The sequence below is a fragment of the Zonotrichia albicollis genome, chromosome 10 (genome assembly GCF_047830755.1).
Source record: "Zonotrichia albicollis isolate bZonAlb1 chromosome 10, bZonAlb1.hap1, whole genome shotgun sequence".
NCBI lineage: Eukaryota > Metazoa > Chordata > Aves > Passeriformes > Passerellidae > Zonotrichia > Zonotrichia albicollis.
In genome coordinates, this window is record NC_133828.1 from 242,137 (window position 1) to 254,174 (window position 12,038).

The 12,038-nt window shown below is 50.1% G+C and overlaps 1 long non-coding RNA gene across 1 annotated transcript; it reads right to left on the reverse strand.

The window, feature by feature from the left end:
• Positions 1-8,270: 8,270 nt before the first annotated feature.
• On the reverse strand, positions 8,271-11,914 carry LOC141730396 (uncharacterized). The gene is made up of 5 exons (XR_012581848.1): positions 11,114-11,914; positions 11,008-11,035; positions 9,635-10,656; positions 8,460-9,557; positions 8,271-8,381 (listed from the first exon to the last, which is right to left on the reverse strand). It is a non-coding gene; the product is annotated as an uncharacterized LOC141730396 (long non-coding RNA).
• Between the last annotated feature and the right edge of the window lie 124 nt (positions 11,915-12,038).

Consider the following 12,038-nt stretch of genomic DNA (forward strand, 5'->3'; position numbering starts at 1 on the left):
AGTTTTACGACAGTCGTGCTTTACGGCCGCTTTTACGACAGTCGCGCTTTACGGCCCCTTTTACGACAGTCGCGCTTTACGGCCGCTTTTACGACAGTCGCGCTTTGCGGCAGTTTTACGACAGTCGCGCTTTACGGCCGCTTTTACGACAGTCGCGATTTACGGCCGTTTTACGACAGTCGCGCTTTACGGCCGCTTTTACGACAGTCGCGCTTTGCGGCAGTTTTACGACAGTCGCGCTTTACGGCCGCTTTTACGACAGTCGCGCTTTGCGGCAGGTTTACGACAGTCGCGCTTTACGGCAGTTTTACGACAGTCGCGCTTTACGGCAGTTTTACGACAGTCGCGCTTTACGGCCCCTTTTACGACAGTCGCGCTTTACGGCCGCTTTTACGACAGTCGCGCTTTACGGCCGTTTTACGACAGTCGCGCTTTACGGCCGCTTTTACGACAGTCGCGCTTTACGGCCCCTTTTACGACAGTCGCGCTTTACGGCCCCTTTTACGACAGTCGCGCTTTACGGCCGCTTTTACGACAGTCGCGCTTTGCGGCCGTTTTACGACAGTCGCGCTTTGCGGCAGTTTTACGACAGTCGCGCTTTACGGCCGCTTTTACGACAGTCGCGCTTTGAGGCAGTTTTACGACAGTCGCGCTTTACGGCCGCTTTTACGACAGTCGCGCTTTGCGGCAGTTTTACGACAGTCGCGCTTTACGGCCCCTTTACGACAGTCGCGCTTTACGGCAGTTTTACGACAGTCGCGCTTTACGGCAGTTTTACGACAGTCGCGCTTTACGGCCGCTTTTACGACAGTCGCGCTTTACGGCCGCTTTTACGACAGTCGCGCTTTACGGCAGTTTTACGACAGTCGCGCTTTACGGCCCCTTTTACGACAGTCGCGCTTTACGGCCCCTTTTACGACAGTCGCGGTTTACGGCCCCTTTTACGACAGTCGCGCTTTACGGCCCCTTTTACGACAGTCGCGCTTTACGGCCGCTTTTACGACAGTCGCGCTTTGCGGCAGTTTTACGACAGTCGCGCTTTACGGCCGCTTTTACGACAGTCGCGATTTACGGCCGTTTTACGACAGTCGCGCTTTACGGCCGCTTTTACGACAGTCGCGCTTTGCGGCAGTTTTACGACAGTCGCGCTTTACGGCCGCTTTTACGACAGTCGCGCTTAACGGCCGATTTTACGACAGTCGCGCTTTACGGCCCCTTTTACGACAGTCGCGCTTAACGGCCGCTTTTACGACAGTCGCGCTTTACGGCCGTATTTACGACAGGTTTTTTTGCCCATCTTGGGGTTTTTCCTTGTTTTTTCCCCTAATTAGCACCCCTACCCAGGTGCCAGCAATCAACCCTAACCCTCGTCCCCCCCCCCAACCCTAGTCCCCGCCCTCTAATTAGCACCCCTACCCAGGTGCCAGCAATCAACCCTAACCCTAGTCCCCCCCCCAACCCTAGTCCCCGCCCTCTAATTAGCACCCCTACTCAGGTGCCAGCAATCAACCCTAACCCTAGTCCCCGCCCCCTAATTAGCACCCCTACCCGGGTGCCAGCAATCAACCCTAATCCTAGTCCCCCCCAACCCTAGTCCCCGCCCCCTAATTAGCACCCCTACCCAGGTGCCAGCAATCAACCCTAACCCTAGTCCCCGCCCCCTAATTAGCACCCCTACCCAGGTGCCAGCAATCAACCCTAACCCTAGTCCCCGCCCCCTAACCCTAGTCCCCGCCCCCTAACCCTAGTCCCCGCCCCCTAATTAGCACCCCTACCCAGGTGCCAGCAATCAACCCTAACCCTAGTCTCCGCCCCCTGGGGGCAGGGAGATGTGGGGGGTGGTGTTTAGGGGTGGGGACTAGGGGTTGATTGCTGGCACCTGGGTAGGGGTGCTAATTAGGGGGTGGGGTCCCTATATACTGTATGTAGTAAAAAGAATAAAAACTATATGTCTGGTGCAGCAGTAGAAAATTTCAGGCTCCCAGGGAGTAAATGGTTTGGTTTGTATTTTTAATTCTTTTCCTTTACTCCCCGGGAGCCTGAAATTTTCTACTGCTGCTTTTTTAATTTAAAGCTAGAAAGGAAAACAAAGTTATAAAGAGAGAAGAGAAAAGCGAGAGAAAAGTGAGAGAAAAGTGAGAGAAGAGAAAGAAACAGAGAGAAGAGAAAGAAACAGAGAGAAGAGAAAGAGAAAGAAGTAAAGCCTGAAAGGGAGAGAGAGAGAAGGAAAAAGAGTGAAAAGGAGAGAAATAGAAAAAAAAAACCACAGGAAGACAGAGAAGAGAAACAAAACAGACAGAAAGGAACACAGAGATAGAAGAAAAGAAGACCGAGAGACAGAAAGAGAAAAGAAAACAGAGCGAAACCAAGACAGAGAGAAAGGAAAAGAAAGGAGGTTGAGAAAATGAAGGATGGGAGTTAGAGGAAAAAGAAATTAACTCTAATCCCCACCAAAGTGAAAACTCAGGACAGAGTGAAAAAAGAAAAGACTGAGAGCAAAAAGGACGAACTAAGGAAAAGGAGAACACAGAGAAACAGAAGCAACAAGAGCAAGGGTGAAAGTTATGAAGGAAAATAAATAAGGTGCAAAGTATAGTCAAAAGAGAGCAAAATAAATACAGTCAGATAAAGGATGAAATTACCCAAATAAGAAAAGGAAGGGGATGGAAACATAGTTACAGAAGCACAGACACAGTGTCAGAAACAGTGAGAAACAGAAACAAAGGGACAGAGACAGATGAAGTTAGGTTAGAAATAGAAAAGGAAAGTGAGGAGCAACAGGAAGAAATACAGTGGAAAGAAAATACAAAACCACACCAAAAAAACACAAGAGCCACACTGGGAAGAGGGAAGGGCAGGGGATCTCTTTATTAGGGGGGATTTTACTGGATTGAATGAATGATTTTATTTATACATCAGCAAAATACATTGAAACCGTATACACAAATGTAAATGCAGATAGAAGCCATACACACACTGTTAGAAGTCAAATTTAAATACACAGCAATACACCATATAATGAAAATAGAAAAAGCTTAATTGAAGATTACAGGAAACCCAGAACAACAAAAGCACCAAGAAAACTACATTCATCTACCACACACACTCCCTTCAGATAGCACAAAACCTCACCATCCCTCTCATCACAACTGCTAAATTACACCCCAGAAATCAGTGGTCCTTGGAAACATGGTTCCCAAGAGCCTGCAAAAAATCCTCCTGCCTGACGAAAACCCCGGTCCCTGGAGGGTCCGCGCCCAAACTGTGGCGATGAACGTCGCCTCACGGACCGACCGGGACCGAGGGAAAAAAAACCCAGCCGGGGGGAAAAAAAAAAAAACCCCAGCTGGGGATTTTTTATTCTAAATTTAAAAATGAGTTGAAAAGCCTGAAAAACCCAAAGCCATACAAGGTTACAACTCTAGAGCCCTTCAACACACACACACACTTCCTTCAGCTGACACACAAACCCACACTGATTCACACATCAACCGCTCAGCTAACCCTCTGCAACAATTCACACCACTCCTTGGGAACAGGGTTCCCAGAAGCCTCTAAAAAATCCTCCTGACTGACAAAAACCCCAGTCCCTGGAGGGTCCGCGCCCAAACTTTGGCGATGAACGTCGCCTCGGGGACCGACCGGGACCGAGGGAAAAAAAACCCAGCCGGGGGGAAAAAAAACCCCCAGCTGGGGATTTTTTATTCTAAATTTAAAAATGAGATGAAAAACCTGAAAACCAAAAGTCATACACACAAGGGTAAAGCCAGTCAGCATGCGCTCACACACGCAGGAACGAGCGGAGGCAGACAGACACACTCGCTTGCTCCCACACACACTCGCACGCTCTTCCGACTTACACGCTCGCTGCAGCCCTTACTGACAACTCTGAGGAACGTGCTTTGACACATCTTCTGGCTGCTGCTCCTTGACTTCAAATGGTAGATCCCAGGGAAATCAGCAGCCTCGGGGACCTGTGAGATGACAGGAAGGGATCAATGAGCGGGTATGTGACAGCTAGGACCTGTCCCCACTCTGGACCTATAAATTTTGTACCCAAAATCCCACAAAAGACAGATTAACGCTAAAGTTTTCATAACTCTTCCACCTAACTGTGACTACGTGCCAGGGCAGGGCAGCTCCGATCATAATTGGTACAATGTAAGTACACACAATATACACCAACAGAGGTACATACAGTGTAAGTACATACAGCATAAGCCATCACAGGTACACACAATATACACCAACAGAGGTACATACAATGTAAGTACATACAGCATAAGCCATCACAGGTACATACAATATAAGTACATGGAGTATAAGCCAGCATAGGTACACACAATATTGGTACATAAAATACAAGCCAACAGAGGGGCATACAACAGAAAGCAGGACTTAGGATAACAATCTGGAAGATTAATTCTTGAGACCTATCTCCTGTGAGAAGATGGAACCAATAGAACTACTGCAGTCACCTGAGGAAGGAGTAAGATGCTCCCTCTAGAAGTCCAAGACAATGGCATGGAAAAAAGGCACTACCAAAGCTGGTAGTGAGAAGGAACATGGATAACATCTTCTGTAACCCTTCCTGGCTCAAAGAGTAAAAAGGTAAAAATGCCGGAATAAGGAATATCCGGAAAGGAACGGGAGTAGAACAGGAGTGAGATGGCAGGGAGTACTGCCAACAAAGCATCGAGATGTAATAAAGGCCTGTGACGTGGAAGACGACAGACACACGCTATGCAACACAGACACGGACGATGTAACAGACACGGATGACGTAACACAGAGACAAGTGGCAACTTTCCACTTAGGGACCTGAGATTCCTAGCGCAAGATGAACCAGAGGCTGATGACTCCAAAGGAAAGGAAGCCCTATGACAATAGCGTGTGTTAATGAAATGTAACTCATTAAAAGCAGTCAGTGCCAAAGCAGTTGAGAAGATGCTCGAGAGGCTCAGCGAGCCTAGAAAAGGAAGTGGACGGCCAAGTGATCGTAGCTATAGCTGCAGACCCGAAGGCGAGCTCCTCGGGGGAAAGATCCGTGACAATGCCGAGTCGAGGAAGGCTGACGACGCAAAGTTCGTGACGCTGTGGAGAGGGGTCGGAACTGCCCTGCCCGGCAAAGGCTCTGATGAAGCTGAAGAGAAAGCCTCAGCCTTGACTTCCAGAGGGCCCGTCCCACTACAGACCTCTCCGCTACGCTGACATGAAACTGCCCCCTGTGATACTAAAGGTTTTTCCCCTTCCCCGACCACAGGCCCCGACACTTAGCTTTCGCAGGGGGAGGGGACGAAATCCATCCTCGGTTGGACGTGGATGTCAAGACGTTCTCAAGGTGTGTGCTTCGGCACTGCCATTTCCGAGCTTTGCCTAAGAGCCTCCTCAGGGTACCTAAAACAAAACAAAAAAAGTGACTATTGTCCTCAAAACCGGTAATCCCCGGGAGTGCTGCGCACCACCGCCCCGGCTCACCTCAAGTCTCGATTTGAATCCGGAAGGTGCGCAGAAGATACCTGCAAAAACAAAAGGCGCACGCTTAGCATGCTGCTGCATAACACTCGCCTATGAGTTGGCCTGCCTAAACCCCGACTCACCTGCCCTCCTGTGTTCCTTGGCATGCCTAGGGCAGTGAGACAACCTGGAAAGAAACAAAGCAGAAAAGCATGCTAAGATACTGAGAAAACACAACATCCCTACCCTGACAAGGATGCCACAGCAGTACCTGAAGCTTGCACCCACCTGGCATGGGCGTGCTCAGCCAACATAGATTGAAAGGGGCCACCTAAAACAAAAAAAAACAAAACAAGCAGACATGCTTAGAACAGCATCAGAAACTGAGACTGCAGCAATAACAACTGCTTCAGTATGCTACTCAATGCTCACCTTGCCCACTCGGCCTTGACTGCAGCTCTCACCCTTGAATGCTTAAAAAGAGAGACAAGGAACACAGCTGTAACACGTATCAATTATACTCCCTCTACAGAGGAAAGCAGTAACTAACCTGCTCGGGAGAATCCCCTCACCCGGGATGGGGCCCTCTGGCCCAGATTTAATTCATCTGAATCTGAAAAAAACGTTAGGACAAGAGTCACACTGTTGCAGGACAACTTAAGAGCTCCAGATGTCCTGTGTCCATCTACAAATCCCATCTAGAGTCCAACTACACCCCACATTACACATTCCAAGTCCCCGGGCCCTCTCCTATCGCACCAGGCTATGTGGCAGGGCAGAGCAGCCCCGGCACAAATGTGTGCTGACACCCGTGACACAGGACAGACAGGACAGGACACACAATGGGGACACAACAGGAACAGAAATCTCTTGGCAAGGAAAATGGCTGCAAGGACTGAGAGCATGCAAAAGGAGATGACTGAGTTCAAACTGACGGTGAGCTGATGAGGCTCAGAGAACACTGCAGGAAGAAGATGCTAACTGAATGATTGATTCCAAGAACAGTAAAGATGGATGCCTAGGAATCCTATGGTCAGAATCCTCTGCCTGCCCTCACATTCTTTCAAGCCCTAATCCACCATAATGGATGCAGGTGGGGCACAGCTGTCTGTACAGCTCAGAACAAGACCTGACAAGACATCTGACTGGATGCTTCCAAAGAGAGAAGAGTCTGATGCCTGCCTGAGCTCCCGAGTAAAAAGTTCTATGGCCTGGGTGCCAGGCCAAGGAATGCAGAGATCGCAGATGCTAACAATGATGCCAAGGTTTCTGACAGGCCCCTCAATGTGCTAAGGTAAAAGACAGGAGATACACAAACAACACATAATGCACAGCAGACAAGTGACACCAGACACACCGGGACTGCTCTGCCCTGAACACCTCAGCACTGTGATCAAAGGTGAGACTTGGCTTTTATGGGGCCTAAGGGGCCACTTCATGGACACCCCCCCACCTCCAAATTGGACTCAAAAACCCCTCCCAGTAATTCCCAAACCAGCACCCTGCCTTCATCCCCTCTGTGGGTCGTAGCCCTCTACTTATCTCTCAGACATCTGGCGATGCCGGTCCGTGCCAGGTGCAAAGAAAGGCCACCTCGTCAGCTGGGAAGGTCCTGCTGTCACCGGGCTGGTGTCTCTCAGACAGCTAGAGTAAAGAGAACCAAACATCAGTGCCTGATCTTGGCACCCCATCGGCCAAAACCCCACCAGTCTGCTACTCACCGTGCTCCTAGGAAGGCCCGGCACCTGCTAACTCTGACCCTCTGCCATGGATGCAATGCATCTGCACCTGAAAGAAAGTTAGAACATGTGTCAAACACCACCAGGATAACTCACAAGCTGCAAACACCTTAGGTCCATCTAGGAATAGCATCTAGAGCCCAAGTACAGCCCCATTACAAATTTACACTCCCCAGGGCTTGTCCCATTGCAGCTGGCCATGCGGCAGGGCAGAACAGCTCCGGCACCCATATGTGTGCAGACACCCGTGACACAGAACGTGACAAACAGGGGGACATCAAACACCACACATCATGCTTGTCGTGAGGGCCTCGAGGGAAGAAGGCAAAAGGGACCCCAAAGACACACTAGGGAACACGGCACACCGGAAACCACGACACAAACCAGAGCTGTTCTGCACTGCCCGCCTGAAAGCTGCCATCAAAAGTAGAGCCTCTCCCTTTAGCTGTCCTAAGAGGCCCTTGGACAAGTTTGCTTTTCCCTCCGCTAATTTTTAAATCTGTCCCAAGAACTCCCAACCTGCTACGCCCCCATCTCCAGGCCGTGGCTCCCAACTTATCTTTTGGATGATCGGTGATGGGAATCCACGTTGCACCTGAAATGAGTCTGCTTCAGAGAGCCTCGTGATGGCCTGTGAGCCTCTCGGTCAGCTACAATAAAGAAAACCAAAACCAAAGAATGAGTCCAGAGTTATGCGGGCCAAATCCCAGCCAGTCAGCTACTTGCCCTCTCCTGAGTGTGCCTGGCTCCCTCAGGCTCCAGCTTCATCCTGATTCCAAGGCTGTGGCCTTTATTAGGGCTGGCACCTGGGTTAGAGAAAGGCAAAGTTAAATGGCATTCCTGTGAGTGCACTGGATGACTCTGTGTGCTCTAAGACATGGGAATGCCTCTGCTAGAAGCCTTGGGGGGGGGGGCCTCAAATAAACAAATAAACACCCTTTCTCACCCTGCTGCCTGCAAACCCCCTCCCAAGAACTCCTAACTGGATACCTGCTCACCCTCCCTCTCCCACTCACAATCCTCCACTCACCTGAAGCCTCAGTCTCAAACATCATCCTTGACACTGGGCAGATCCCTCTTGTGACATGATCAAGCTGCTGAAATAATTGCTGTTCTTGAGAGCTGAGCAATAACAACCACTTCTCTCCACGGCTCACCTTGACTGCTGGTATCCAGATTCACTTCCTAAAAAGAAAGACAAAGAACAGAGCTCTAACAGAGTCACCATGTACACTTCTGCTGCACAGACAAATGGGGCCTCACCTGCTCGGGGGAATCCCCTCACCCAGGATGGGGCCCTCTGGCCCAGATTTAATTCATCTGAATCTGAAAAAAACGTTAGGACAAGAGTCACACTGTTGCACGATAACTGAAGAGCTCCAGATATCCCGTGTCCATCTACAAATCCCATCTGGAGTCCAACTACACCCCACATTACACATTCCAAGTCCCCGGGCCCTCTCCTATCGCACCAGGCTATGCGGCAGGGCAGAGCAGCCCCGGCACAAATGTGTGCTGACACCCGTGACACAGGACAGGACGGACAATGGGGACACAACACAGACAGAAACCTCTAGGCAAGGAAAATGGCTACAAGGACAGAGAGAAGTCAAAAGGTGATGACCAAGGTGAGACTGATGGTGAGCTCATGAGGCTCAGAGAACCTGGAGGAAGAAGATGCTAAACTGGATGATTCATCCCAAGAACAGCAAAGATGAATGCCCAGGAATCCTACAGTCAGAATCCTCTAGCTAACCTCATACTAGTAGAACTCCTAATCCACCATAATGGATCCAGGTGAGGCATAGCTGTCCGTACAGCTCAGAACAAGACCTGACAAGACATCTGACAGGATGCTTCTGAAGAGAGAACTTTGGACTCGGGAGCTCAGACAGGTATCAGAATCACATCTCTGGCCGGGGTGCCAGGCCAAGGAATGCAGAGATCACAGATGCTAATAATGATGCCAAGGTTTCTGACAGGCCCCTCAATGTGCTAAGGTAAAAGACAGGAGATACACAAACAACACATAATGCACAGCAGACAAGTGACACCAGACACACCGGGACTGCTCTGCCCTGAACACCTCAGCACTGAGATCAAAAGTGAGACTTGGCTTTCATGGGGCCTAAGGGGCCACTTCATGGACACCCCCCACCACCAAACTGGACTCAAAAACCCCTCCCAGTAATTCCCAAACCAGCACCCCGCTCTCACCCCTCTGTGGGACTTAGCCCTCTACTTATCTCTCAGACATCTCAGGATGCAGGCCCATGTCATGTACAAAAGATGGTGGCCTCTACATCTGGGAAGGTCCTGCTGGCACTGCTGTTCAACAATCTCCTGGTGTTTCTTAGCCAGCTATATTAAAGAAAACCAAATATCAATGCATGACCTCAGCAGCACGCTGGCCAAAACCCAATCATTCTGCTACTCACCATTGTCCCAAGAATGCCTGGTGCAAAAATAGGAACAGATGCTCAGAGTTGCAGCAGAGAGACTTGAGCAATAACAACTGCCTCTGTAAGCTACTCACTGCTCACCTTGCCTGCTGATATCCAGCTTTACTTCCTAAAAAGAAGAACAGCGCTGTAACAGTCTCACTTTAAACTCCCCCTGCAGAGACAAACAGTGACTGACCTGCTCTGGGGAACCTCCTCACCCGGCATGGGTGGATGGATGGATTTTGCCATGGATTTTATCCTCTTCATCTGAAAGTCAGGACAAAAGTAAAAGGGCTGCAGGATGACTTCACAGCTCCAAACGTCTTGTGTCTATCTAGAAATATCATCTAGAGTCCAGTGACACCCCACAAACTGCAAGGCCCCAGGACTTGTCCCATTGCAGCTGGCCATGCGGCAGGGCAGAACAGCTCCGGCACCCATATGTGTGCAGACACCCGTGACACAGAACGTGACAAACAGGGGGACATCAAACACCACACATCATGCTTGTCGTGAGGGCCTCGAGGGAAGAAGGCAAAAGGGACCCCAAAGACACACTAGGGAACACGGCACACCGGAAACCACGACACAAACCAGAGCTGTTCTGCACTGCCCGCCTGAAAGCTGCCATCAAAAGTAGAGCCTCTCCCTTTAGCTGTCCTAAGAGGCCCTTGGACAAGTTTGCTTTTCCCTCCGCTAATTTTTAAATCTGTCCCAAGAACTCCCAACCTGCTACGCCCCCATCTCCAGGCCGTGGCTCCCAACTTATCTTTTGGATGATCGGTGATGGGAATCCACGTTGCACCTGAAATGAGTCTGCTTCAGAGAGCCTCGTGATGGCCTGTGAGCCTCTCGGTCAGCTACAATAAAGAAAACCAAAACCAAAGAATGAGTCCAGAGTTATGCGGGCCAAATCCCAGCCAGTCAGCTACTTGCCCTCTCCTGAGTGTGCCTGGCTCCCTCAGGCTCCAGCTTCATCCTGATTCCAAGGCTGTGGCCTTTATTAGGGCTGGCACCTGGGTTAGAGAAAGGCAAAGTTAAATGGCATTCCTGTGAGTGCACTGGATGACTCTGTGTGCTCTAAGACATGGGAATGCCTCTGCTAGAAGCCTTGTGGGGGGGGCCCTCAAATAAACAAATAAACACCCTTTCTCACCCTGCTGCCTGCAAACCCCCTCCCAAGAACTCCTAACTGGATACCTGCTCACCCTCCCTCTCCCACTCACAATCCTCCACTCACCTGAAGCCTCAGTCTCAAAAATCATCCTTGACACTGGGCAGATACCTCTTGTGACATGATCAAGCTGCTGAAATAATTGCTGTTCTTGAGAGCTGAGCAATAACAACCACTTCTCTCCACGGCTCACCTTGACTGCTGGTATCCAGATTCACTTCCTAAAAAGAAAGACAAAGAACAGAGCTCTAACAGAGTCACCATGTACACTTCTGCTGCACAGACAAATGGGGCCTCACCTGCTCGGGGGAATCCCCTCACACGGGATGGGGCCCTCTGGCCCAGATTTAATACATCTGAATCTGAAAAAAACGTTAGGACAAGAGTCACACTGTTGCACGATAACTGAAGAGCTCCAGATATCCCGTGTCCATCTACAAATCCCATCTGGAGTCCAACTACACCCCACATTACACATTCCAAGTCCCCAGGCCCTCTCCTATCGCACCAGGCTATGCGGCAGGGCAGAGCAGGCCCGGCACAAATGTGTGCTGACACCCGTGACACAGGACAGGACGGACAATGGGGACACAACACAGACAGAAACCTCTAGGCAAGGAAAATGGCTACAAGGACAGAGAGAAGTCAAAAGGTGATGACCAAGGTGAGACTGATGGTGAGCTCATGAGGCTCAGAGAACCTGGAGGAAGAAGATGCTAAACTGGATGATTCATCCCAAGAACAGCAAAGATGAATGCCCAGGAATCCTACAGTCAGAATCCTCTAGCTAACCTCATACTAGTAGAACTCCTAATCCACCATAATGAATCCAGGTGAGGCATAGCTGTCCGTACAGCTCAGAACAAGACCTGAAAAGACATCTGACAGGATGCTTCTGAAGAGAGAATTTTGGACTCGGGAGCTCAGACAGGTATCAGAATCACATCTCTGGCCGGGGTGCCAGGCCAAGGAATGCAGAGATCACAGATGCTAGCAATGATGCCAAGGTTTCTGACAGGCCCCTCAATGTGCTAAGGTAAAAGACAGGAGATACACAAACAACACATAACGCACAGCAGACAAGTGACACCAGACACACCGGGACTGCTCTGCCCTGAACACCTCAGCACTGAGATCAAAAGTGAGACTTGGCTTTCATGGGGCCTAAGGGGCCACTTCATGGACACCCCCCCACCGCCAAATTGGACTCAAAAACCCTTCCCA